General features: G+C 39.9%; 1 protein-coding gene across 2 annotated transcripts in view; it reads right to left on the reverse strand.

Annotated features, from left to right (window-relative positions):
- Positions 1-26,775, reverse strand: part of LOC124149066 — a 77,773-nt gene that overhangs the window by 18,175 nt on the left and 32,823 nt on the right. The window lies entirely within an intron of this gene.

Here is a 26,775-nt window from a genome sequence, read left to right on the forward strand (position 1 = left end):
GAAATCCAACAGGTTAGAAACGAAAACAACAGTCACATGCTATATTAACCAAAACATGTTAAAATTATACGGAACTCATGAACAAAATGCCTACTTATCCAATAAAAAGATGAATAGTAGGTTGGCAAATGAAGAAATCATCCTTTCTTATCATCAAATTATGTGTGACTCTATGCTAAACTAAATACATAGAAAGTGCCAAGTTTTTAATACTATGGTGAATATACGGTTATTAATAACCTACAAAGCACACCAATAACGCATGGCCATGTCTATTACGGCCCTGTTCTACTTTGTTGTGTTCAAGGTTTCCCAGAAGTCCCCCTGAAGACAGCTTCTCAACACATCTGTGTTCAAGGTTTCCTAGAAGTCCCCCTGAAGACAGCTTCTCAACACATCTGTGTTCAAGGTTTCCAGGAAATCCCCCTGAAGACCGCTTCTCAACACATCTGTGTTCAAGGTTTCCCAGAAGTCCCCCTGAAGACAGCTTCTCAACACATCTGTGTTCAAGGTTTCCTAGAAACCCCCCTGCGGACCGCTTCTCAACAAATCTTTGTTCAAGGTTTCCCAGTTCACCCGAAGACCGTTGCTCAACACATCTGGTCACACTAAGATGATTACAATTTCAAAGCTACAGGGCAGCAAATATATTTCTTCAATACAACGGTTGTACCAGAGAAGAATATAACTGATATCAACAAAATAATAACTTTAAAAGAAGAAGACTTTAACAGGGTACCAATATAGTCGTTAAACAAACTCTTACTGTCTTGAGTACTTTCAACAACGCTTTTATTTTCCTTACGTGTAACAGGAATAAAGAAAACAAAAACGGCCCCATAATGTACTGTATACTACTGTGCAATTAAATCGTTCCCTTAAATTTGTACTTCCATAGAATTTGATACAATTTCAGGTTTTATCAGTGGAATCCCATGCTCAATGGCAATAAATGTGCAAACATAAACTACTAAAATGTTTCTTCAAAGTATTATATTGATGGCAAATACCGATAATTATATCAGGGTATGTCTACTCCACCTCCATACTATTCACGTCTGTTACATAGAATGATGTACAACAATCGACGTAGTGCTTGATTTCCGTGTCCGTTAATATCTCATCCTATTCGCGACTCACACATAGACGTTTCTGATCAATGCTACTGACAATCTTACCTTGTGAGGTTTAGCTGTTGAGATCAAAGGGACAAGACGTAAAGACACTCAGTCATCAATCGCGCTGGTTGTGGCTAAGATAATTAATAGCGAGAATTTTCGCAACATGAATGTTACTGATATAGAACATTCCATTAGATTAATAAGAATAAGCTGCAATGCTGGGCAAGAAAGTCATTTAGCATTCATTAACCGTACTCAGGACAACAATATACAATGCATGATATATGCATACATCAATTGAACCTACACATTAATATACATGTATAGCGTATTGAGATTATATGGTTTTAACGGTAACCGTATTTAGCAAGAATAATGGATAATGCATGCTAACATCATTCGAACTTACTAAAAAATAGTATTGGGCGGATAGAGTTTAAATATTCAGCAAGTCCACAGCCACACAGAGCATTATGTATGCAAATATTATTCGAACTTACAAAAGAATATGGCTGTATTGGTGGATAGGGTCTCTACCGTACTCGACAAGAGCACAGTCATACAGCGTCATGCAAACAACGAACGTTGGCCAGACAGGCTTAGGCTAAAAGTGGCAAGAACAGCCAGGCTAGGGGATACAATGACTTACATCAATTAAGCCTCAGGTCTGCAAACGCTACAGCGATTACTCGCCAACTCTATATTCATGGTAATACACAGACGCACGCAATCGACTCCTGAAACATGGGCCTAAGGTACATGTAGATGTACCAGGAGTTTACATGGTCACATTAAAGTTTCTCCAGGCTCAGGGCCTCGTTTAATGTTTCATCCATCAGTGTCCAGGAGGTCTATTGAAGCACAAAAATTTAACCATTTGAAGTGGGTGAGTCATGAAACGTTCAATTTGATCAGATACTGATTTTTTTAAGGACACTTGATGATTATTCCGTTTCCTCAGATACGCAAAGATGCAGGATAGCATTTCAATATCGGTTGGATCAGGTTAATTGAAAGAAGGACATCACTGGACAAAAAATTCACTTGGCTGTAAAGCGTTTTAAGAACAGGATTTACGAGGGGTGATAAGAGCCACATGTGGCTACTAGGAATGTGGAGAGTTCAACTGTTAAAAAAAGGGTTTAGGAGAAAGATGGTACGGATGTGTCTTTCAGGAAACATATCCTCGTGGCAACGAAATTTACTTTTTCTAGCACTCTTCCAGCATTATTAGGAAAGGACACCAGAGATGGGCTTCAGTGTAAAACAGTAAAGGTCGTAGTCTGACATGATCAGTATCAGTGTAGTATGTGGAACATGCCCAGTCCTCGACGTCGCGACAATTTGTCATGCAGAGTTGAGACCCGTATGCGTTCCAGAAACATACCATGACAGGCGTTATTGTAGGTTTGAACCTCGGTTCGCCACGATTGTTTCAAGGGTTGTCAACCCGTGTTCATGGGTTTCAAGTGGTAAACTTCCAAAACACGCATCACTTCGGACCTTTTTTCGACATCGCTCTGGCATGAAAAGACTGAAGTTCTTTTCAAAGCGGCGTTAAAAAACCCCCTAAAATTAAGCATTGAAATTAAGAAACATACATAGCTGATCCGAACCCCACAAAGTATTGGCATACACAATGAATAGTAGAACAGCTAATATGATATGGCAGAGGAGGGACAATATCCCGTGTCTACAATATCCCGCATTGCCGAAACTAATGCACTTCATTCAATTCAAATCCCCTTCCACGCAAGTTTTGTGTAACGAACTTGGAAAATCGAACTTCATTTCAGAGGCTTTCAAAATTCTGATGCCAAATCTAATCATCGCTGTTACTGTGCTTTCGGGTTTTTTTTGGAATGCAGCTTGTTCGTAAGGACAAAAAACACGCAATTGTATTGTCGTAGACGGTGGACGTTTGCAGCATGGATCGCAAATGTGATAACAGCTTTAGTGGTCATTCATCTGGTGCGCCCTATCACTACTGTGACAAGATTGCTTCAGCATATATTTGAATTAAAGCCAGATTTGTATGGTTGCGAAATGAAATAATATTATCGTGGATTCTTTTTGTTATTTCACACCAAAGTGTCATCAAACTACAATCCAGTTTGATTACATACTTCAAAGTACTAGTAATGTCTCAGATGTTTACATCCAAGGTTGGAATCCCGGGTTAGAATTGGTCCCCAGAAACCTATGCTAACTGTAAGAGGTCAAACTTGGTTGATTGGTCACTAATTATTCACAATACTTGAACAGTGCGGGGTTGAAACACACACACACACACACACACACGCGCGCACGCGCGCGCGCGCAAACACGCAGAAACACACACACTCAATCAGTCTACAAACTAGAAAACTATATAAAAACCGCTTCGAAATTATGCCAGTTCAATCTATTTGAAAGCCTTTCACATACACGGCAAAATCACCGGCTATACATACTGTAACATGAATCAATAATTTAATATTGAAAGATCTCCCTGGAAACGCGTCTGAGAATGCTTCAGCACCTTAATTCAGTTCAGTCACTTCAATGGTTCACCTAAGTGTACCCTGACCCAATGAATGAAGTCACGCTTTCATTATCTGACAAAGGGTTCACTGGCGACACGTCGAAGTAATGAAAACTTCGTGGAAATTTAACAGACGCAACGAAATAGGAGAGTGAAACATGTTCCACATAGCCAATCAAATCACAACCAGCGCAGTCGTTCATTTGATTATAATCAAATATCCCTTACTAAAGTATGTGACCCTTGAAGATCCGGATTAGAATAGGTCTTCCGCAACCCATGCTTGCCTTTGAGGCGACTATGCTTGTCGTAAGAGGCGACTAACGGGATCGAGTGGTCAGGCTCGCTGACTTGGTTGATGCATGTCATCGATCCCAAATTTGTGGATCGATGCTCATGATATCAATCACTGAATTGTCTGGTCCATACTCGATTCTTTATAGATCGCCGTCATATAGCTGGAATATAGCCGCGTGCGGCGTGAAACAACAAACAAACGAAACAATCCTAATAAATCATCAACTGGTCATACATATCGTTTTGTTCAAATGGACACATTCAATCGGTTATAAAAAACACGTTAGCTAAGCACTTAGTGGCTTTAGCACTCATCAGATGATGGATAACGTTTTGTTACAAAGGAAGGTACACGTACTCCCTGCCAACCAAGGCAATCAGATGACCCGATTAAGCCAATATCTGATCCAAACAACCAGACGATGCCACCTGGGCAGGTTGACAGGTTCTTTTGTAAATTCGGGCTCCTATTTCATCTTTTTCACTGTATAATCAACTGGAAATTGAATTGCAAGGAACACTTTGGGGTTAATTCAAAGTAAACTGCAATAAACCCAAGCCAAAAGAACGAAAACACCGTAAACTAACACCAAAATTACTCTGCGAGCACCATTCATGTGAATTATTTTACTAAAGCAATATTTATCATTCCCAGTTGGATTTGTCTCAACGCTTTGAATTTCCTCGTCGTTATTGATTGGTACGGAGCGCCGAGGTTGGAGGAACAGAGAAGTATGGAGGTCTACGTAGGCCTCACATCGAGAAGCGATAACCTGGGTTTTTATTGAAGTCATGTATGGTTTACTGAGCAAAAAGCTTGTGAGAGAGTCGTATTACTGGTATTAATACTGTTTATTCTTGCAGGGCTCCTGATCACAACCAACAACGGTGGACCCATTTGAAAGAGAGATACTTGAAACAACGATTCGGTTACAGTTTTGACAAATAAATGATATTATGTATGCTGGGTAGTTCGAATCTGAATTTTTTTTTTTCCATAGGTTTGACCATTAATTTGTTTTTGAATTGCATGATCAAAGCCGTTGATATTATTTATTATCTTTGAAGTTAATCCAACATTAGAATTCATTAATCTACTAATTGCATGTCCTGTTAACTATGATCACATGAATTTTGCACACACTTATATTCAAACACTGCTTTAAATGATCTTGGACCGGCATTGCGATATTTCGCAATGTTTATCAAGTAAAATCGGTATTTGAAATTGCCCACCGGTCGGATTATTGAAAGAGGTAATTTCAAACGATTTTCCTTCAGAAAAATCATAATCAAGGGTAGATTCAATGCAGAATACAGGATTCCAAATGTCACGGTGGAATTAATGGGTGATGGCGCCAAAGGCCCTTTCCCGCCCAACGGGAATGAATTCAGCCGATTTTCCAAAATGTCTCTGAAGGAAAACTTCTTGGGTGTTTCTAAAATTCTCAAGAGCGACCTCAGTCTCAAATCACCCACACCCGCCAGGCATTCATGTATTAAAAGACGATAACTGGTACCGGTGCCGGAAGGTAGTGCATCTTATGTTGATTTCTGACTGTTTGAAAATCACGGTGTTTTTCACATCGAAGTTCCATGACGTGTCTTTGTGTCCCACTGAGCCACCGAGGCTGGTGTTTCTCGCCGACTGTTTTCGAGTTCGTTATCTACCGCGAACAAACTATTGTTTCACTGTCATGTATTCCGATGTTTCATAATAATTGTTTTTGGTATTTTTTGCATTTAGACGGTAAACAAGTTTGATAAAACACTTCTGTTAATTTGATTTTACGACAAATCATAGTCGCCTCTTACGGCAAGCATGAGTTGCTGAAGACCTATTCTACCCCGGACCTTCACGGAGAGTAAATGAAACAAATAGGGTATGTTCATGGAATGTGTTTGTGATTTTTATAACTATGGACTCTATTTCCATAACTATGGACACATGCACCATATGCTTCTAACGTGACGTAAAGTACAACGTCATAATGCTTGACTAAAGAAATCAATAGTTTAAGATGTGAATCCAACACGTCACAAACACCATCGTCCCTGACTAAACATTGACCCCGACAAGAGATACACACCAAGCACACTGAAGATGAGTACAATGACTCATTGATTACATCAGCAAACTCTGCAACGACACTTTGAATCTATTATTGATGCACCCTGGCATATTCCATTCATTATCTGTCTTCTTAAAACACACGCCTGTCACGAGAAATAGGCGCTTCTAACCGACGTTCAATATCTCGCTTGCGTATGTCATTCTAAATAAAGACTTAAGAAATCAGAATGATATTGTAAGAGCGCCTTGGGGATACCTGTCCAGTTTATCTCCAAGACGGTTGAGATTTTTTCACTTGAAGCAGGTTTTTTTTCAGGTGGAACTTATAAATTTATGTGCTTCACTTATCTTGTTTTTAAGGCGTCGTTGAATACATATTTTGATGGAGGCGGCGTTGTTTCTTCAGGGTTTACATTATGTTTTTGAAATATTTAAATCCAAACGTTGGATTGCATGACCCTAGGCAATAATCCAGGCCATACCGTTTAATTTTGATTTGTGATAGAGACATAGATTATCAATAGAAAAAAACAAAAATGTGTTCTGTCAGTCCTATTTCGAAAGTAATGTATGTGGTGAAAGGCTGGCGAAAACAACAATTTGTCTGTAACAAAATGCAAAGGTCACCGCAGATACAATGGTCGGTCTCTTGACCATGAAAGAGTAAACATTCATTTTGTTCTAAATGACCATATTCCAAAATAACAGAATGCAGCCTTCCATTAGCATGACAGTAGATATCTGTATCCTGTATCCTGTATCCTGAAGTAACCATTTACCAAAGGTTATCACTGACACGGTGGTCTCAAGGATAGTCTAGGATATAGGAGCGTAATTTGTAGGTACCCGATGCGTCTTTGACGAGACTCGTGTATACGTACAGTAATAATGAATAGTCTAGAATGACATGCCGTCAGTGTGAAAGAGAAAAACAAACAGCACAGAACGAATTATGGAGGAAAGAGGGGGCAGAAATATCCATTTCTCTATAGGACAATGATCCCTTGCACTTGGGCAATGATCCGGGATCAGTCAAAGGCCAGCCTTACGTTTGAACCTGCCAGACACGTCGACACATTGTACACAGTTAGTGAGCCCATCAGATCTTGAAATCAACATCACCAAAGGTATAATAGGGATATATCTACGCTGAGAAGGCTTCAGAAGATTACTGATGGTTATCTTCCAATCCAAACACGATGGTAGCCGACGCTCTAATTTGATAAACATGTTTGATCAATGCTGTAGCAACCTCGCGTCCCTTGTCCCTTAAGACTTGCAGTGATGGACTAAACAAGTCGAGTTAAAATCTCATAAACAAACCTTCTGTAAGAGGTCAAATTGATAGGGGCAGTGGAGATAGGTCGTTATTTATGTTGGTGCTATTATTCATCCAGTGCAGGGATAGAGACGCTCACGGATCTGTGTAGCGTTAGTGTGATGGGGAAGGGTTTAACGTCATTAAACTCCGGCCACGACACACGCTGTTACTGGTATGGTTTCTACAGTTACAATAATTAATCTCATGATAGATAGCTATCAGATTTCTAGATAAGAACTGTTTCGGTGACGTTTCACATTTGCATTAATAAAAAGCACTTTGGACGTGGGAATACGTTTTGCTATTAAATGTATGCCAAATGAATTATATACTATTTGAGAACTAGCTATCATAAACAATCCAACATGATGTGCATCGTCGTCCATATATTTGTACTTGAAATGGTCTTTGCTGAGTTCCGCTTTGAATAATATTTCAGCATTATATATCACAACGCGTCTTCTTCATGTGAGAGGAAGTCCAAAGGGAGAGGAAGTCCCAAAGTGAGATTAAATCCCAAAGGGAGAGGAAGTCCCAAAGGTAGGGGAAGTCTCAAAGGAAGAGAAAGTCCCAAAGGGAGAGGAATTACCAAAGTGAGATTTAGTTCCAAAGGGAGAGGAAGTCACAAAGGGAGAGGAAGTCACAAAGGGAGAGGATGTCCCTAGGTGAGATTAAGTCCCAAAGGGAGAGGAAGTCCCAAAGTTCGAACAAAAGATAACCTGATTCTGAAACGACTAAGGAATGCAGTTCTGCACAACAAACTGTGGTGTCTTAGACCTCTTTGTTACCCTTTCAGTGACCAAACTGGTGAAGCAAGGAGCATGGAGACAATAAACTTTATCAATAATATTTTTAACAACTATGTTTCAGAACTAATTTGGTGAGTGATTAACGGCCAGGAAGAGGCCATGAAAAGTCAGAGTTACTGGGCTTAATCCAAGTAACATTTCCTGCTCTTATTGTATTTATTAGAAGAACTTGTGGAGTCATCATCTGCTCCTCTGACAATTTGTCTGGATCACCCAGGCCTTGTCTGTTGCCGTCAGTGGTGAGGCCAACAGCTTACTGGATCCGCCTGCAAATTTGGACTTAAGACTTTCAACCTTTTACGCACGATCATAAATTTTCGGGTAGGCCAAAGAAGGCGCCTCAGACGACTGTGTCTCCTGAATATATAGATTCGTGTGTGTAAATGTTAATGAATTTGTCGCTCCCTATTTAGCCTTGACACTTTTCATCAGAGATGCCACTGTGAAAGCAGACGTTTTAGACGATTGATTTATAAGATTTTTTTTCTAGAAAAAGTGTCTTAGTGCACTAAATGAAGATGCAATTAAACATCCCCGCAAACACGTCGCTGTTGATATGAAAATAAATACTTAAAAAATAACTAGAAAAGCAAATATGTTTTTGGAAAGTCCGCTGAAAGACGAACAGATTTTGAGTTTTTGAATGTGTTAACGTATAAACCACCATTCCATCGGGGGACCATTTGCCCAGTCTATAATGACGCCGCCCTCCCTGCACGGGGTTGCGTCCCTCAGCTTTGCCAGGATCCGCTGATCGTATTTGTTTCAAGGTCATTTCTAACATGTATATTTCTTAGTCTTTTAGCGTGTGAGGGCTACATTTCTTCGTTACTATCACTATCCCACGGTTGCTAACATTCTCGAATAGAGTACATGGTTTATGGTCAAATCAGTTTAATACAGATGGTAATACCTAACAGGTGTCCCAAGAGAGATCCTATTAGGCCCCAAATACGTGTCATCAGATATAGTCCGCCCACTTCGGCTGAAAAAAAATCCGCGAAAACCCGAAAGTGATCATGACACTAAGAAGGACGAATGCTCTTCCACGCGAGATACATCCGCACTTAAACTCCCTATCTCTTAAACGTGACACACGTTTGATACATACACAGTAAATTGTCTGGAATCATCCATTCTAGAGGACAGATTAAGAGTCAGTAACATTACCCGATAGAGTAAAGTACACACATGGCATTTAGGAACGACCAACCATCCAGTAAATCTGTCCATAGTGATTGGTGCTCCCAGTGTAATGCTTCCGGATACTGTGAACTAACCAGCGTCTAGACTTGAAAGAGGCACCTCACATTTGTTGTTTCCAAATAAATATGTAGCTATAAGGAACTAGTCTTTATAAAACGATTTCCGGTGCCACCGGAAGTAGCGATCGTTTTCGGGCAATTTGGTTCCTCTTGGAGTATTGCACCTTCATTTGCTTTTACTAAAGGACACGAAAGGTAACGCTACACCAAGAAGAAGTGTAGACACTGAGTCATTAAAATATGAAGCCATCATGGCGTATATCAAAATCTGTATGAGAATTGTCGACTGCAACATACGTCTCGTTGGAATCTCGTCTTACGGATCGATAATTTGTCATCATCTGAACTGAGAGTCAAAACGAGAAGGAAATATGGGTTAATCGGTTTATTGCGATGGGCATAGTTATCGCGTTTATAAGATTTCCTATTCGTGAACACCTGGTATCATCACTATTTGATAGTGATTCATAAATACGCCAACGCCAGAGAATAACCAATCTCGATTATCCGACGACATTGATACCACTGGGGTGAAAGGCGCTGAAAATTATATCAATGGATTACTGAAAATTAGTGATGACACAAGAGGGTCAGCACGTCCGGCCCTACCGGTAGCACCCGCCATACACATAACTTGTGTAAAAAGTATGTACATGTATTTGTAAACACATGTTTAAAATATTGCCGTGTTCGTACAATGGACTCAGTTTTTTACAGATATTTCTTAAGATTATGGAATTGTTGTGTCGCTTCTATTTATATGTCGTAGTCAGCAGTTATCCATCAATGTCAGATATCATCGAGTCTGGATCACGCAAACCAATGAATGAGAAGCATTAGCAACGGTCCACATGGAAACACTATCATTTCATGTGCGAGATAAATTCTTGGGGAAGTTGATGATAATAAAGATGAAGATGGCGACATCACTTCCCAAACGGGACCGCCTCTGTGGTCTAGTGGTAGAACGCCTGCCCGGAGAGCAGAAGGTCGGGAGTTCGATCTCCGGCTGCGTCATACCAAAACACGTTAAAAGATGGTACTGTGCCTGAGAGCAGTATTGCTGTTACACTGCGGCATGGTCTCTCAGTGGGCTAGCATTATACAATTGTCATTAGTCCAGGCGTGTACAGGCACCCATACACATATATAAGTGCAATAATCTTAACGCGACGTTAATCCCCATTTCACCTCACCTCATTTCCCAAACGAAGCTCCTGAGGCTTCCGACGCCACCAGAGATGTACATGTTACTGACAATAACAATATTGGATCCTTTTCTGATTAGTCGCGTTTTATTGTGCAATATTAGACTTGCGTCACCAAGTCGCAATAACGTCTGGGACATAATAGAAGCACTTACACAATCAGTCCTGATTCCGTTGCTGTCCTATAGGATGCTATGAATACTGATGACAAGGATGTTCCCTCACTTTGTGGCTGGGCTCAAAAGTATCTGTCTAAAAGAAGCGTTACCACGGGAAACTACCAATAAATCGTGACATAGTAGTGGCTTCATCAACTGGTCACTAACAGTTGGTCATTGGTCACAGCGACACATAGTCCCATTGTCATGGTAACACATCTGGTCATAGCAACACATAGTCACTTGTCATTGTAACAGCTGGTCACTGGTCACATCAACACATAGTCCCATTGTCATGGTAACACATCTGGTCACAGCAACACATAGTCACTTGTCATAGTAACACATCTGGTCACAGCAACACATAGTCACTTGTCATAGTTACACATCTGGTCACAGCAACACATTGTCACTTGTCATAGTAACACATCTGGTCACAGCAACACATAGTCACTCGTCATAGTAACAAAACAGGTCACAGCAACACATTGACACTTACCATTGTAACAGCTGGCCCCTGGTCACAAAAACTGGTCATAGTCACACACGACGAACCCTGACCATAGTAAGTTCCCAATCCGATTGTCAATTCCAGTGATCAATACAATATAGTTGATTTGCGCTTTATACGCGCTAGGACATAAGCCGACATCCTTTAAGTCACAATCTCAAAGAACCGAACCCTGGGACAAGCGTCTATATTTGTTTTGTTTTTTCCATATTTTTATATGAATTTCTCGTCTTCTTTCCCAACCAGTGACCTTTAGTTGTACTTTGTTGTCGTCCATACTGGCCATCAGCTTCAATTAACCTTCTGCGAGTAATACGCCTATGGCGTTTGACCAACCGCAATCAGACAGCCACTAAAAATGGATGTGTTATTGCGACAGTTGGGGCAATTCAAAAGAGGTCAGAAGGAACACCATGTTTCTTGACTTTTGTTTTATGGGGTAACATGTCTTATGTCCAAATGCTAGACACTTCAGATAGCAGTTTATTTTTATTTCATATTTTGATATGCAATCCATAGGCTTTTACGGGTGGTGGAATTATTACGGGTATTGCACTTATAGCGGGTATTGCATCCTTTACGAATGGTGCATCTATATACGTGTGCACCCATTACGGATATTGCATCCATAACGGGTTGTGCATATCTATTACGTGTAATGCATCAAATACGGATATCGCATCCATTACGGGTGGTGCATCCATTGCAGATGGTGCAATCACAACGGATGGTGCAATCATTACGGGTGGTGCAAATACTACGAGTGGCGCATCTATTACGGCCGGTGCATCCACTGCGGGTGGTGCAAACATTACGGGGTTTTTTTCCACCAAGGGTGGTGCAATCATTACGGGTGGTGCATCCACTACGGGTGCAAACGCTACGGGAGGTGCACCCATTGCAGATGGTGCAATCGTTACGGATGTTCCACCCACAAAGGGTGGTGCAAATACTACGGATGGTGCCTTAATTACGGGTGGTGCATCCACTACGGGTGGTGCAAACATTACGTTTCTTTTCCACCAAGGGTGGTGCAATCATTACGGGTGGTGCATCCACTACGGGTGCAAATGCTACGGGAGGTGCATCCATTGCAGATACTACAAATACTACGGATGGTGAAATCAATACAGGTGGTGCATCCACCAAGGGTGATGCAATCATTACGGATGGTGTCTTAATTACGGGTGATGCATCAACTACGGGTGGTGCAATCATTATGGGGTTTTTTCCACCAAGGGTGGTGCAATCATTACGGCTGGTGCATCCACTACTTGTGATGCAATCATTTCGGATGGTGCAGTTAATACGGTTGGTCAAGCTCGTGACTCCGAAGGCGAATTTCGATGTTCGTTATTTCAACCACTGGATTGTCTGGTTCAGACTCTTTAAATTATTATAAATTCATATAGCCGGAATACAAATGGTTGTATTGTTAAACGAGGAACAAACAAACATAAACAAACTATGGTACCTCAAACACGTAGGGTAACACAAACTGTATTTTTTTGGTGGACGAACATACACCAAGCCAAAAAAGGAGTATGGGCAAGGCAAGCAAGTCATTAGTGGTTTGTTTGTTGTTTAACACCGCACTCAGCAATATTCCAGCTGTATGACTGTGGTCTGTAAATAATCGAGTCTGGACCAGACAAATGAACATCGATCATGAGCATCCATCTACCCAATTAGGAAACGATGACATGCATCAACCAAGTTACCGAGCATGACCTCCCGGCAAGCATGGGTTGCTGAAAAACATTTCTAAACCTTCACGAGTCTCAAGCCAGTGGTTGGAAATGTATGCATCGTGTCACGTCGGTGTCCTGTGACGCACAATCAACTAAATCAACGAGCATAAACACCCGTTCCCTTAAGTCGCCTCATCAGGCAAGCATGGGTTGCTGTGGACCAATTATAAGCAGGGTCTTCAAGAGGTTTGTTTGTAGCTTTTAAAATACTTTAAACTTTAGTGTCAGAACAATACATGCTTAAGCCTGAACAAAAAAAAGACAGAAAATCATTGTCTCATTGGGTAAAATGAAAATGTTCCCAAGACACTTGTGTAAGGACATCATCAAACCAGTCTTTCCGAATTCAGCTGCATCGCTAGATTTCAAAACCAATGGTCCTGAGTGATGATTCGTGTCAGGACTCAGCAGAGGACGACCAAGGCGATCAGTAGATTGCGTATCGTAATATCGATAATGACCATCTTCATCCCCCAAAACACACGTTTGACGTATGTGCACGAAATATCGGCTGGGTATTTTGGTAACAACATCAAAAGACACTGACGAAAATACCTCTCATCAGAAATTCAAACACGCGAAAGCTAACCCCAGGGGGATAAGCGCACCTTGCATTAGCGATGGAATTGTATGGTTTTCTAGATTGCGTATGTCAGGCTTTGGATAAAACGGTTTTATACGCTCATGGGTTCGGGGTCTACGTTTGGTTTAATATTTCCATGATAATCGAGTCCTGACCAGAGATTGATAGTATGATAGCTGTTAACAAAGACATGCTTATGATGTATTCGGAATCGTGCAATTGGATCTGCTTTAAGGGTATATTTCTTATGATTATGGAAAGGATTTTTTCAATTTTATTTAAGTCAGTCGTATCAAGGTGGCCTGTGGTTAATCGAATCTTGATACCGGGGGGTTACCGCGTGGGAATAAGTCCTCAACAACTTTACCTGGTCGTAACTGGCCTAGTGGTCAGGCGCGGTTACCTAACCCGATGGCGTATATCGTTACTCAAACAGTGATGCCAGGTGTTCGCGACAAGAGGGTCTACTCAAACAGTGATGCCATGTGTTCGCGACAAGAGGGTCTACTCAAACAGTGATGCCATGTGTTCGCGAGAAGAGGGTCTACTCAAACAGTGATGCCATGTGTTCGCGACAAGAGGGTCTACTCAAACAGTGATGCCATGTGTTCGCGACAAGAGGGTCTACTCAATCAGTGATGCCATGTGTTCGCGACAAGAGGGTCTACTCAAACAGTGATGTCAGGTGTCCGCGACAAGAGGGTCTACTCAAACAGTGATGCCATGTGTTCGCGACAAGAGGGTCTACTCAAACAGTGATGCCAGGTGTTCGCGACAAGAGGGTCTACTCAAACAGTGATGCCATGTGTTCGCGACAAGAGGGTCTACTCAAACAGTGGTGCCATGTGTTCGCGACAAGAGGGTCTTCTCAAACAGTGATGCCAGGTGTTCGCGACAAGAGGGTCTACTCAAACAGTGATGCCATGTGTTCGCGACAAGAGGGTCTCATTACCAGTGGCTCCCCTGATGCGTCCAATTTAGAAATCATATCTATATGTCAATACTACAACAGTTCTTTACTGGGGCCTAGAATGTTGTAATCCTGATCAAACAACATTTGAGCAAGAAAATTCCCTTGGGATCTAATATTAATGGCATTTTTTCTCAATCAACTTTGGTAGACATTAAATTTGGTGGTAATGTTATCAGTCGGCAAAAGGAAAAGAAGATTACAAAGTTCCAAAGTTCATGTGTAAGTGATATCAGTTTCGGCATTTTTGGAACCTGAATCCGTCATCATCTTTTCAACAGCCTGTGAAACATTTGAACGTGTGTAAAATAATGGCTCCTTTTTTGCCAACCAGTCTACAATGGTATTCACAGAACCGGTATACTTGGGAAAGAATGCAACTCAAATCTGGATGAACATTAATTATTTTGTCTTACCAGAGAGAAAACATAAAGATTCCGAAGGGTAACACGATCGACTCTGTTACCCTATCTCCATACGAAATGTAATAGAAAGCCTTTAGGATTTAAATGACAGTACAAGCGAATTTTAATATTGAATTTTATGGAGATGAACGCAGTATGATAGCATTAATCATAGCGAAACTAGGTTGGTTACAGGTTCACGATGTGTCGTTAGTATAAATGATTTATAATTTTTTTGCAAGTAATTTGAAATATGGTTTTGTAAGCGTGCGCAAACCTGGGCTCAGAAAATTCATTTACTGTCAGAGGTAGAAACAGATAATTGTATACTCAGATGAAGTATTGCGAATGAAGGATATTTTTTCCAGTTTCAGGTTTCAAGACCTGAGAGAGCGGAAGAACCCCATTCTGATTGATGGGAAAAAGTTTGTGTTCACTACTTTCAAATAACATGGCACTGTATATGTTATAACTTTTTTTTAACGCAACATTCAGCAATACTTGAGCTATGTCACGGCTGCTTGTAAGTGGTCGAGTCGGGACAAACCAGTGATTGATGTTATGAGCAACGACGTCTCACAACAAGCACAGGATGGGAGTAGATTCGAACCCGGAATCGCCACGGTGGAGCTGGTAACTGCTTGAACATAATACCATAAGCTATATACGTTACTTCACAAATGACGATTGTACGTTATTCATAATAAATCCAGTCGTATTCTGTATCCCAGATGGTGTAAAACTGAATCTGTGCTTATTCTATATGTATCGTACGTTTAACGTTTCATATTTTAAAAATTATATGGTGTCCCCGACACAATCAGGTTGAGACAGTACTCCCATGTTATACTTTGCAATACTGCACAGCTTGCAATATGTACATCCTCGATTATCCAGGGTATGATGTAGATTCTCCTGTGACAAATACCCTGGACCCCTTCATCACCATAGCTTCGTTTTGAGCCCGATTCGAAGGCAGGATTCTAAAGTCTAAGTCCCGATGTGTTTTAAATAGCAACTGCAAAATATATGTATATGGGGAAAATATACGTGAATCATTACGCAACGAGTTGACACTTCTTTTAGCTATGCCCGTTTGCGCCGAGACGGAACCCAGTTGCAAAACATGGTCACGAGAGGGGCACGAGTCGCTATTCGGCTTGTCCCGGAATAACGCGAGCTGGTCACGAATGTAATGTGCTGAGAACGAGATACGGGAGATGGAGATCGTGGCTTCCGAAACGACATTATTGTGGAGACTGGGACAAGGGTATTATTCATAAACATAGAATGAAGGTATTTTACCCTAAATAATCGAGGATGTATCGACGACGGCTTCGGACTTATCTCCGGTGAGAACGTAGGTCTTGGCTTTGTGATAAGCAACATTTGTGAAACTGGGACAGTGTTTCATTGAAAGACTGTTGTAATCATTAACTATAAGGATGCTAGACACGTTCATTGTCAACACTGACAGCAGACACACACAATGGGTTTGAGTGACTGAAACAAGGGATGTAAAATTGACCGGAGTGGTTAACACAGAAGCGTTATTTTAGTCCTAGTATCAACAAGTCCAGCCAGATAATCACATAAACACGGCCGAGTCCCGCCATGTAACTTAGTTTCCTTGATCTGTAGGATTCTCACAGACTGGGATAACACAATACAAGTTCTACCTGACGGATCTCTGCTGTTCTACATTCCAAGTAACTTGTTTTCTTTGAGATTGATATTGTCTCAATATATATTAGTTACTCTTACTGTCGTTATGCATTGTATTGCACTGGGTCGGCTCATTAAATACCCTGCTAAATGCACAAAATTCACAAATTTCAGTTTGACTAAAAGTATAATTAATATTATTCACTCTTTTTAGATATTTTACCCCACATTGAGAAAACGTTCAACTATTAAAAGACCATATCTATAGATTTTATGGGCGAAAGAATATATACAACTTATGTACTTCCCTCCATTTCTAACCTGCAGCGTCATTTATTGGATGGCGACATTCAGTGTTATGACATCACGCACAGAGGTTGCAAGACCAAGAAAAACTTCCGTCAGCTTCTTTTTGTTTGACATATAGCGCCGTGTCTTTAGCAGTGTTACGTTCAGTTTATGATTATCAGTTTCAGTGATTCGTTTTGGCTTCAGATGTGATTTAAAGGACATACACGGCAATCAGAGTTGCTCAGTCATCACAGACATGAACGGATATTCTGTTAAGGCAAATGAGAACAGTAGAGAAATTCTATTAATTTCCATGAACAGCGGTTGATCTTTGTGCAAAACATAGCATCCTTAAAATATTGAGCTGCAACCTTTTCCTTGCATGTCAGTATTGGAGCTCAGATCTTGAAAAAGATAAAAATTGTTTTCTTTGGCCATAGAGTTCAATCAACCAATGCAATTAAACCGAAAAAGGTGCCGCTCTGTGTGCCCCATGATTATCGATCAGGCACCATATGGCAGGACGAGCAGACTCATCAACTATAGGTTGACCGGCAATTTAACCAACGTGGTTACGACACGACTTTAGTAGCTACGAAGTCATTGTCATTCTGTCATCATGACACCCGTTGTTTTTTCCCGATCCTTCTTTCAGACCAAATTCGGGATGAGGGGCAAATTGGAGTGTTTGGAAGGTTGCATGACATGGGATAACTATGAAATTGTTTCCATTTGACTTGGGGATGATTTATCGATCAATGTTTTCTATAACTGATTGAGACTGTGTGTCTGTCAGACAGCAAATCTTCAATCTACTTGATGTGTTCTGTCAAATTGATTTTCTGTTGTTGGAACTCTTGACACGTAATGGAACTTTATTTGAAGATTGTCCTGACTGCGTCATGTGGAGTAGTGGCATCATTATTCATGATCACTTTACCAAACAACTTAAACCCTCTTCTTAAAACTTTAAAAACGGTGTCGTGATACTAACTGGGGTCTGTAAAGGTTAAAAGTTCTTCACAACGCCTTCGTCTACTCTTGTATACGTAAATAAATGCAAACAATATCAACATATCTTTTTTCGAAATAAACATCTTAGAATAGTTATAAAGGTAAAGTAGTACTTATCAATGACGATCAATACGATATTTTTCTCAACAAGCGACGACCTGAACGCGTAGGTGGGCACATTACAAGGAATGACCTCTGTGACCCTTTCCGAAAGAAGTGCAAAAAGATGTGGAATGTTAAACACCATAAAAAAAACAAGCTTCAATAAGTATCACATCAAACGAAGTACCTATAACCATTTCATTTTCTGGTCAGCTCGTATCAGTTTGGACGTTGCTTAAAGGAAACTGAAAAATGAAATCAAAATTCTTTCCCACCTCACAAATCTGTAATGAGGTGTTCTTCAAATTAGTTTCCTATGAAGTCTTTGATAGGCATTTTAAAGTTGGGAAAACTTGAATAAGTGAAACTTTTTATGGATAGCAGCTTCCTTTTTTCTTTGTCATGACGTTTCAGAACCACTTGGTGAGTGAAGGAGCAAGAAGTAGCTCTGAAACGTCGTGACAAAGAATAGCAGATGTTACTATCAATAAAAAGCGTCATTTATTTGTTTATTGTGTTTAGATATTTATACAATAATTCAGACAGTTACACGAAACCATAATTGGAACCGTTAATGTTCTTCGCGGTGGGTTGATGTACTTGTCTATTAGCATCTGGGCGTATTGACCATATTGTTGTAGTTTGTAGAGATATATTAATCAAAATATGATTAGTCCCAAGATTTATTGGCAATATGATATTCTATATACACCACGATGCTTACTTTGGTTGTAACCTTTGGGACTGGCGATGAATCACAATACAAATGAACAACCCGAGACGACAACTGGCATTTCATGTTCACTCCTGACTTTCATTAATCTCCATACAACTTTTGTCTGTTCTTACCGGCGTCAATCGGCTTACCTGACTTAAATGACCGATAGACATCTTGTGAGTGATGGGTGGCGGATATTAACAACTGTTGTTTGGGATAGATACGTCATGAACAAATCAAATCTGTATTCATATTTCCATCATATTCTACTGTAGTTTCTTTTGGTTGTATTCCAATTCAATTTCAATGTGATCACTGACTTAAGTTGGAATCAAATGATCAAGAGGCAAACCTGAAACTAATGTTTCCTAGGCCTGAAGCAAAATTAAATTATATGGACTTTGTCGTTTGTCACCGTAATTTGCCACGTTGATATTGTAGTGACTCATTCAGTAAATGAGCACAACACACTTGGGTTATTTCACAATAACGTCAGTGTAGCTAAAATATGTGATAAGGCTACTTTTTCGAATTTCAAGAGGAAATCAAGGGAAAGCCCGCGCGCGTGCGTGCGTGCGTGCGTGCGTGCGTGCGTGCGTGTGTGTGTGTGTCCTTACATCTACTGAGAAAGTATTTTAGGCAAAGACTTCACATGAAATACTGTAACAATTATTTCTACATTTGATTCTGTTAAAGGTCTAAAGGTCTACAACCTGCAAGTATTAGAAACACGAAGACTATCATTCATATTAACATATCCAATTTTTCCCCTGTCGTAATCCAACGCTTTTCTGATTTCCCAACCTATGCAGATCTTAAGGGCGAAAATACATTACAGTAACTTTATCCCATCAATTTTTGTCAATACATACTAAATAACTCTAACAGATCTTGTTTTACTTTGATATATGGGAACCAACCGAAGGCAGTTAAAGTATCGATCCCCGCGAAGGTAGTGTTCTTTACGAAAATACCACACTTTCTTCTTTACAGATGATAGACCCATGACGAGCAACCCATACATGTCTTAAAAGGCGACTAAGGGGATCGGGTGGTCAGGCTCGCTGACTTGGTTGATGCATGTCATCGTACCCCAACTGCGTAGATCGATCCTCATGATGTCATCACTGGATTGTCTGGTCCAGACACGATTACTTACAGACCGCCTTATTGCTGGAATACTGCAGAGATAAACAACAACAGGTGATGTACTGTTATTATATGCCATGTTATTGTACTGTCGGTTTAGGTCACATGAATAGACAAATAGCTACAGTAAAATATCCCTTGCCACAGCAACATAACCCTAGACACAGCATGACCCAAGGCACAACATAAAAACGCTAGACATAGCACAATATAAATAACACTAGACACGGTACAATAACCTTTAACACAACACAGTAACCTTTGACACAAAACAATACCCAGGGCTCTTGACCAGATATAGTATGGCTCCAATGTTAATAATAATATCAATATATAATTTTATTAAAGGAATACCAATTAAACTAAAAGTCCTGTAAGTTAATATAACATACTTTGCATATGAAATAAAAGAAACAAGACTATTGAATTGTCAGTATTAGAATCTAAACTTATGGCAAGGCACGTTTACTTGTACGTGATAACCATCTAAAATTAACTTTGTAACGATACCTATAGGATTTTCTTTCTTTGTATTTACGTCATTCGGTTATCTGTGCTACAATACAGCAACACAAGCATTACCGATACGAACAGTTTGACTACTTGATGAAGATCTCTTACAAGGGTCCTTTTCAGATTTCAAAGACATTGCCCTAACTTTCTTCCAAACACCACCAATGTAAATGATTGTTTCGCAATTTGTAAGGTTCAAGACATTACTAGGCTGTTCTTGTTGAATGGTTATTTGGACGAAAGTTGTCAGTGTATTGTGACGGTTTAGCTCAGTTTCCGGATAATACATTCAACACGTGCACATACGCCAAGAACAAATGCCACAGCCAGTGTTAATACGTCCTATTTCTATTGTTTCCAAATTATAAAATATATTGGACATGCTTGTATGAGTGGTCACTATCTTTTTCTTTCTATCGCTTGCAAGTTGTAAACTTCAGTATGGCTACAATGTGGGAACAGACTAATTGGTTTCAACTTCAGAAAAAAGAGCAGGTCCGTGACCACATATTTGTACCATGTGTGTTTGCTGACTTTACCACATCAACTGAGAAAATCAGCTTAGGGCAAAGTCTTGACATGTTCAAAAACTATTCCTGAAATCTCTTTCGATACATTACAGTCTTAAATCTAGATTTGATGTTAAAAGTCTAAACAAGTATTAGGAAACTGGAAGATTTGCACCCACCAGTGTTCGGGTAGTGCTGCTAGAAAATGTAGACGTCAGATGAATGACATCATATAAAACGAGGACGATTTCCCTTGGGACCAGCATCTGGTTTATCAATGACGTAGTTCAACACAATGGTGTGGGTGTCATTGAGGGGGAGGACGACAGTTAACAGGATAGTGCCACTCTTTAGATCAATAACAGGAAGGAAATATTACATTTTAACCAGCTCTGGTGATCATATAGTAGTTCAAAACGAAAAAGGTATCAATTTCACATCACATTCTATTTATCATAACTTGAAATATGTTTAAGAATAAAGGTTTTGTTTGAATGATTGATATTTCAGCTTCAGTTATGTTCAAACTCTCTTTAAAGCTTTCATTGACGTAACGCAGCTTCAGATATTAAAGTTTTAGAACAACCACAAATAACAGATAAATAGCGTAGTTTGAAAGTGATACATTGAGGTGACGAATTAACAATTCTACAATGAGATTCTTTTTTTTTCAAAAATCATTGTCAGCGAGAGCGACATCTGATATGAACCTACTCTATTCACATGTGCCAAGTGGCCAACACTGATATTTTAATCGAAATTTGTGAACTATAAATTTAATTAACTGGCTGTAAATCTTTTCAACAATATTCGAAATTATTCAATTTCGTTCATATGACAAATGTAGTAAATCCCCTGATCTGTGATCTGTGCCCAAATCAAACTTCTTCACTCAGTTAAGGTACTGTATGTGCTGTATCAAACTTGGCTAACAACGCTGAAGTTAACTAGTGTCTGGAGTTCCGCCCCGGGGACAACATGTTGTTGAGTCTTCCCTGTACTTATATGTGCATCTACTTGTTAATGTACGCCTGACTCTGAGGGAATTCAAAGACACAAATAATGCAGATATACAGTAATCATATTAGCTTCGACGCGAGTAGTCATCATATAGATAAATATATGACAACACATTCCCGTTTGGGGAATATCAGTATTGCAAGGCGCTGTGGTAGCTGCGGATTGATGCACTGCTTCAGCCTCCATTGGGAAATTCACAGTCATAGATCACCTTCCTATCATCAACCGATGTCCTGAAGTGAGATATTGAACTAATTCACGCGGTGAGTTAATGAGATTTTCACAGTCCTAGGTAATAAGATTTATTGAAGCATTGTACTATTGCACCTCTTATTGTGGCCTTTATGGCCAGTGTTCTCTTTACACGCATTAGAAATTATTCATAGTTCTCTCAACACATATGAAATATTGTGATCTAACATGTATAGAACATTTTACATTGTTTTCCTAATACATACAGAACATTGTACATTGTTCTCTTGACACACGGAGCATTGTTCATTGTTTTCATAACACATACAGAACATAGTACATTGTCCCTATAATACGTAAACAGTCTTTATTTTTCTGATAACATTATACATTGGAAGGTATGTCCTGTTGCTACGTTGTATCATGTGTCTGGCATCTATGTATTCTCCAAGCATGGTGAATTATTACGAGAAGGGTATGAAGAAGGGTCTTTTAGTCCAAAGAAGATTTTAACGAACTGTACATGGGGTCAAAAGGATGCAGGCAATGACATGACCATGAGGGTACAGCCAATGTTATCATAATGGTACAGCCAATGAAATGACCATGAAGGTACAGCCAATGATTTGATCATGAGGGTACAGCCATGTATTCTCAAGGCATGGTGAATTATTACGAGAAGGGTATGAAGACACGTCTTTAAGTCCAAAGAAGACTTTAACGTACTGTACATGGTCAAAAGGATACAGGCAATGACATGAACATGAGGGTATAGCCAATGACATCATAAGGGTACAGCCAATGGCATATTTATGTGGAATACCTGTTGGTATGAAGTACAGACATGGGATACCAATCTAGTACTATCTCGTGCACATAAAGAGAATGAAAAAGTAATAATGTAAATAAGTAAAAGTAATAATCAGTTATATATTTTTAAAAAGGCTGCGTCTGTGGTGGTTAAATTCCAACAAAGCACATACATCAACATGTCCGGAACCCATAGAGAACTATTTCTTATGTCCTGAACACATTGTTCACAACTGACGCTTTCATTTGATCGAGAGAGTGGATAGTTGTCGATGTCGGTTTTAGCATTATTCCATGAACATCAAGGCAGGGGTCACCAAGAAATGGATTCACATGATGTAAAGATCCGAACCCGTTTCTTCTTCGTGACGAGCGAGCGCTTTAACCACTTGATTATCCCATCTCAATCTGAATGTGACATCATCCTTGATAGAAACGATGACACTGTCCCAACTTGTAACTCTGTTCTAATTGCATGTGTCTGGAATATAGTCTAATAACACCCTTGTGTCAAATACCAGCTGCAGCTGCAGTTGGCAGGCAGGGCATTCGTAACCTTTAAATAATCGAACTTGACACTGCCTACTTCTAATCTGAAATTGATGTATGTGTGCGTAATGTCTAGGAACACAGCTGATCTTTAGATGGCAGATGGTATCAACAGGTCACAAAAGCCCTTCTCTGGACGCATATATTCAGCTTAATAACTTCTGTACCGATGAAGCATTAACTAACACATTTTTCTCGACTCTCGGCATCACCTTATAGTTTACTGCTTGTCTTGCACCTTTGAAACCCTCGCCTGAGGTCGTAAATTGTAATTATCACGAAAGTTCTATTCTAAGTCAGAGGAACGTCAATAATTGTCCTTGTTTTACTTTTCGTATTTCCGTCCGACCTCGTCATATTGTGAACATTAGGTGTGGTTGAATGGTCATAATTGTGATTGTCCTCTGCGAACGGTGTCATAACACCGACAGGAAAAGAAGTGACATGATTACATTTTTTGTTCAGGTTTACAATGACGTCCTTGGGAAGTAAGAGAAAACGAACGTAACTTTGCCTCAGTTCATATATAATGGCTCAGTTATGTAAGTGGGCCAAAGTGGTGTATCAGGTTACATGCAAACAGGTTTATTCTAAATCTATCTCTTGAAATATGTTTTACAAGCTTCTGTGGAACAATGCGACCCTTTCGCTATTGCAAATGGACGTGAAGGTTCAGTCGGTCGGCTGCTTAAGTGACGTTTTTGAATGCCATTAGCGATCGAGGGATTCCTATTTTGAACAGTAGAGTTTATACTATGAACAAACACATATATTTGGACAATGAAACGATGGAATTACTGGGACATTGGTTGGAGGTTGGAAGTAGGCACTCTTGGATTATTGTTGATCTGATTTAATATATAATTGGTGTTGGGAGCACTGGTAGCTCAGTAGTTTAAGCTAAGTTTAATTCTTTGTGCATGCAAGGAACCTATGATTTCGGGTTCGAATCTCGGTTTGACGTTATTATTTTTACAGGTTCGACAACATTGCACCCGTGCTCATGGGTTTCACGAATATGCTAAGCGTCTATCACTTCGCTTGTTTCTAAAAACATAAACCTGACACACCTTGATATAAATGAAAATATACTACTGTTAGAGTAAGTTAGAGTTGACAGTGTATCAACCTACATGTACATGTACCCAAATCTAAAGCACACGCGTACTAAACATCGCGTCGTTAAAACCCCATTTCACCCCACCTTCACATGAAAGAAAGTGTAGTGTTTTATATCATTTGTCTCCACAATCAAATTACCAGACGGGGTGACTCATATCCATTATCCGATCCCATTACAGCTTACACAAAACATTTGTATTCTATTTCAATTCTTGAAAAACAATCATTGCAACTTCTCTGTATTTCGATCGTATGTATTACAACTAACACTGGGAAACATGTGGTACATTTGTACAACATTGCAAGTCCCGGCTGATGTGAGTAACGTACTTTCCATTGACCGTTACAAGATAGATTGTTTTATCACCCCTATCCAAAGTTCAATTAGCGGTATGTGGTCCTGCATACAGTTCCCAGATGGCAAATCAGGCGAATTAAAGAAACAATGGTTGCGGAGTGTAGGTGGATGGGTGACCATGTTCAGCAAGCTGTCTTCCTGAGAATTTCTTGGGATTCGGTCCTGTCCAACAATGATCTCCACTGAGTGACATTGTTCGAAATATGCCCTGTTCACCTATTAAAGAATGGGTACTCGTCAGGATGAGATGGTAATGTAACGGTTATCTTTAAGCGTCTCATCGGCAGATTTGGTTGTGTACTGCCCAGGGATCTGAGATATAAATTTGAGTGTACATTGATGACGTGACCGGAGTAATTCCAATGTGTGTCGTCGCTGAACATCTATCCCTGTTGGTAGTCAGGTGATTAATAAATTATAATTCATAACACGTCTCAACCTCAATACAAATTTGAAGATCACTTGCAAAATAAACCTTGCGCAGACAAGACTGAATGGATGGCCGATGGATTAAAGTAGCCAAGTGAATACACCTGAGCTTTGCCTCACTGATGCTCTGTCAAATATTGATTAACCGTGTTTTGTCCTGGCATTCTTAACGGCCAAAATGAAAGCAAGCAAACGTGAATTTGTGTTCTTTACGAGAAGGTTTTAATAACATATAACCCATTTTGAAAATCGCTTTTCATTCTTTGATGTTGTCGCTGCTCATCAATGGTTAATGTTACAGAGAACGAAATAATATTCAACGTCAGTTTTATTGCCTTTTGATGTTGAGTTGGAAATGACATGTAAATGTAATCGGTGTACAATTACTCTCGGCAGCTGTTACATATAGTTTAACAATGGAGTTCATATACATTTAGAATGCTTACAGTATCCAAGAATTGTGGGGAGGGAGAAAATACAATTTATCGATCACCTGACACCATCATCATATAGAGGATCATGTTTTTCTGCCATTATTTGTTCTTGGAAATACCTTTTTAGATATAAATGGGCATTGAGGAATTAACCTAGCACCACCCGGGTCTTGTGTTTCAAACCGAGCATTTCTCGTCGCATTTATTGATTTGGTAAAATTTAATAAACTGGTTCCATTCCCTTTGTGTCTTAAATCGATAGTTGTAGTTGAGCGGGAAGGAGCCGCCCTTGTTACACATGCATCGATATTGAAATATACTGTCCAGCATGAAACTGAGTATTTGAGATAAGGCACCATACATCGTATGTTTTCCTGAACATAAATACGAGTAATGTGTAAAATGTTTTCAAATGCTTTATCCTCAATGGAACACAAGGGCGGTGTTGTGGCCTAGTGATGACATATTTCGCTCACCACGCCAAAGATCATGATTCCACTCCTAAAATGGTCAACACAGATGAAGCCAATTCTCGGTGTGATACTGCTGTAACTGTTTTACTTCCTTGTTGGAGTCTTGGTGCCGAAAAGGATTCTGCGGGCACCAGTATGTGACACCGTCTTATATAATATAAATGTAATTGTTGCTTTATTCTTTAGTTGTTTAACTTCCACACCCTGCAATATTCGAGTCTGTAAATAACCTGGATCAAACCAGTGATTGATATTATGAGAAACGATCGACGTCATTCTGGGTATGATGACACGCAATCTAGTCACTAGAGCAGACCGCATGATCCATCAGGTCGCCGCTTTCAACCAGCAAAGGCATCTTCCCGAGACAAGGCGTCCAGTTTCTAGCCTTGCTGAACTAGGGTGGATTCCAGCCTCGATCGTAACGCCAC

The sequence above is a fragment of the Haliotis rufescens genome, unplaced genomic scaffold (assembly GCF_023055435.1).
Source record: "Haliotis rufescens isolate VD_foot unplaced genomic scaffold, xgHalRufe1.0.p SCAF_8, whole genome shotgun sequence".
NCBI lineage: Eukaryota > Metazoa > Mollusca > Gastropoda > Lepetellida > Haliotidae > Haliotis > Haliotis rufescens.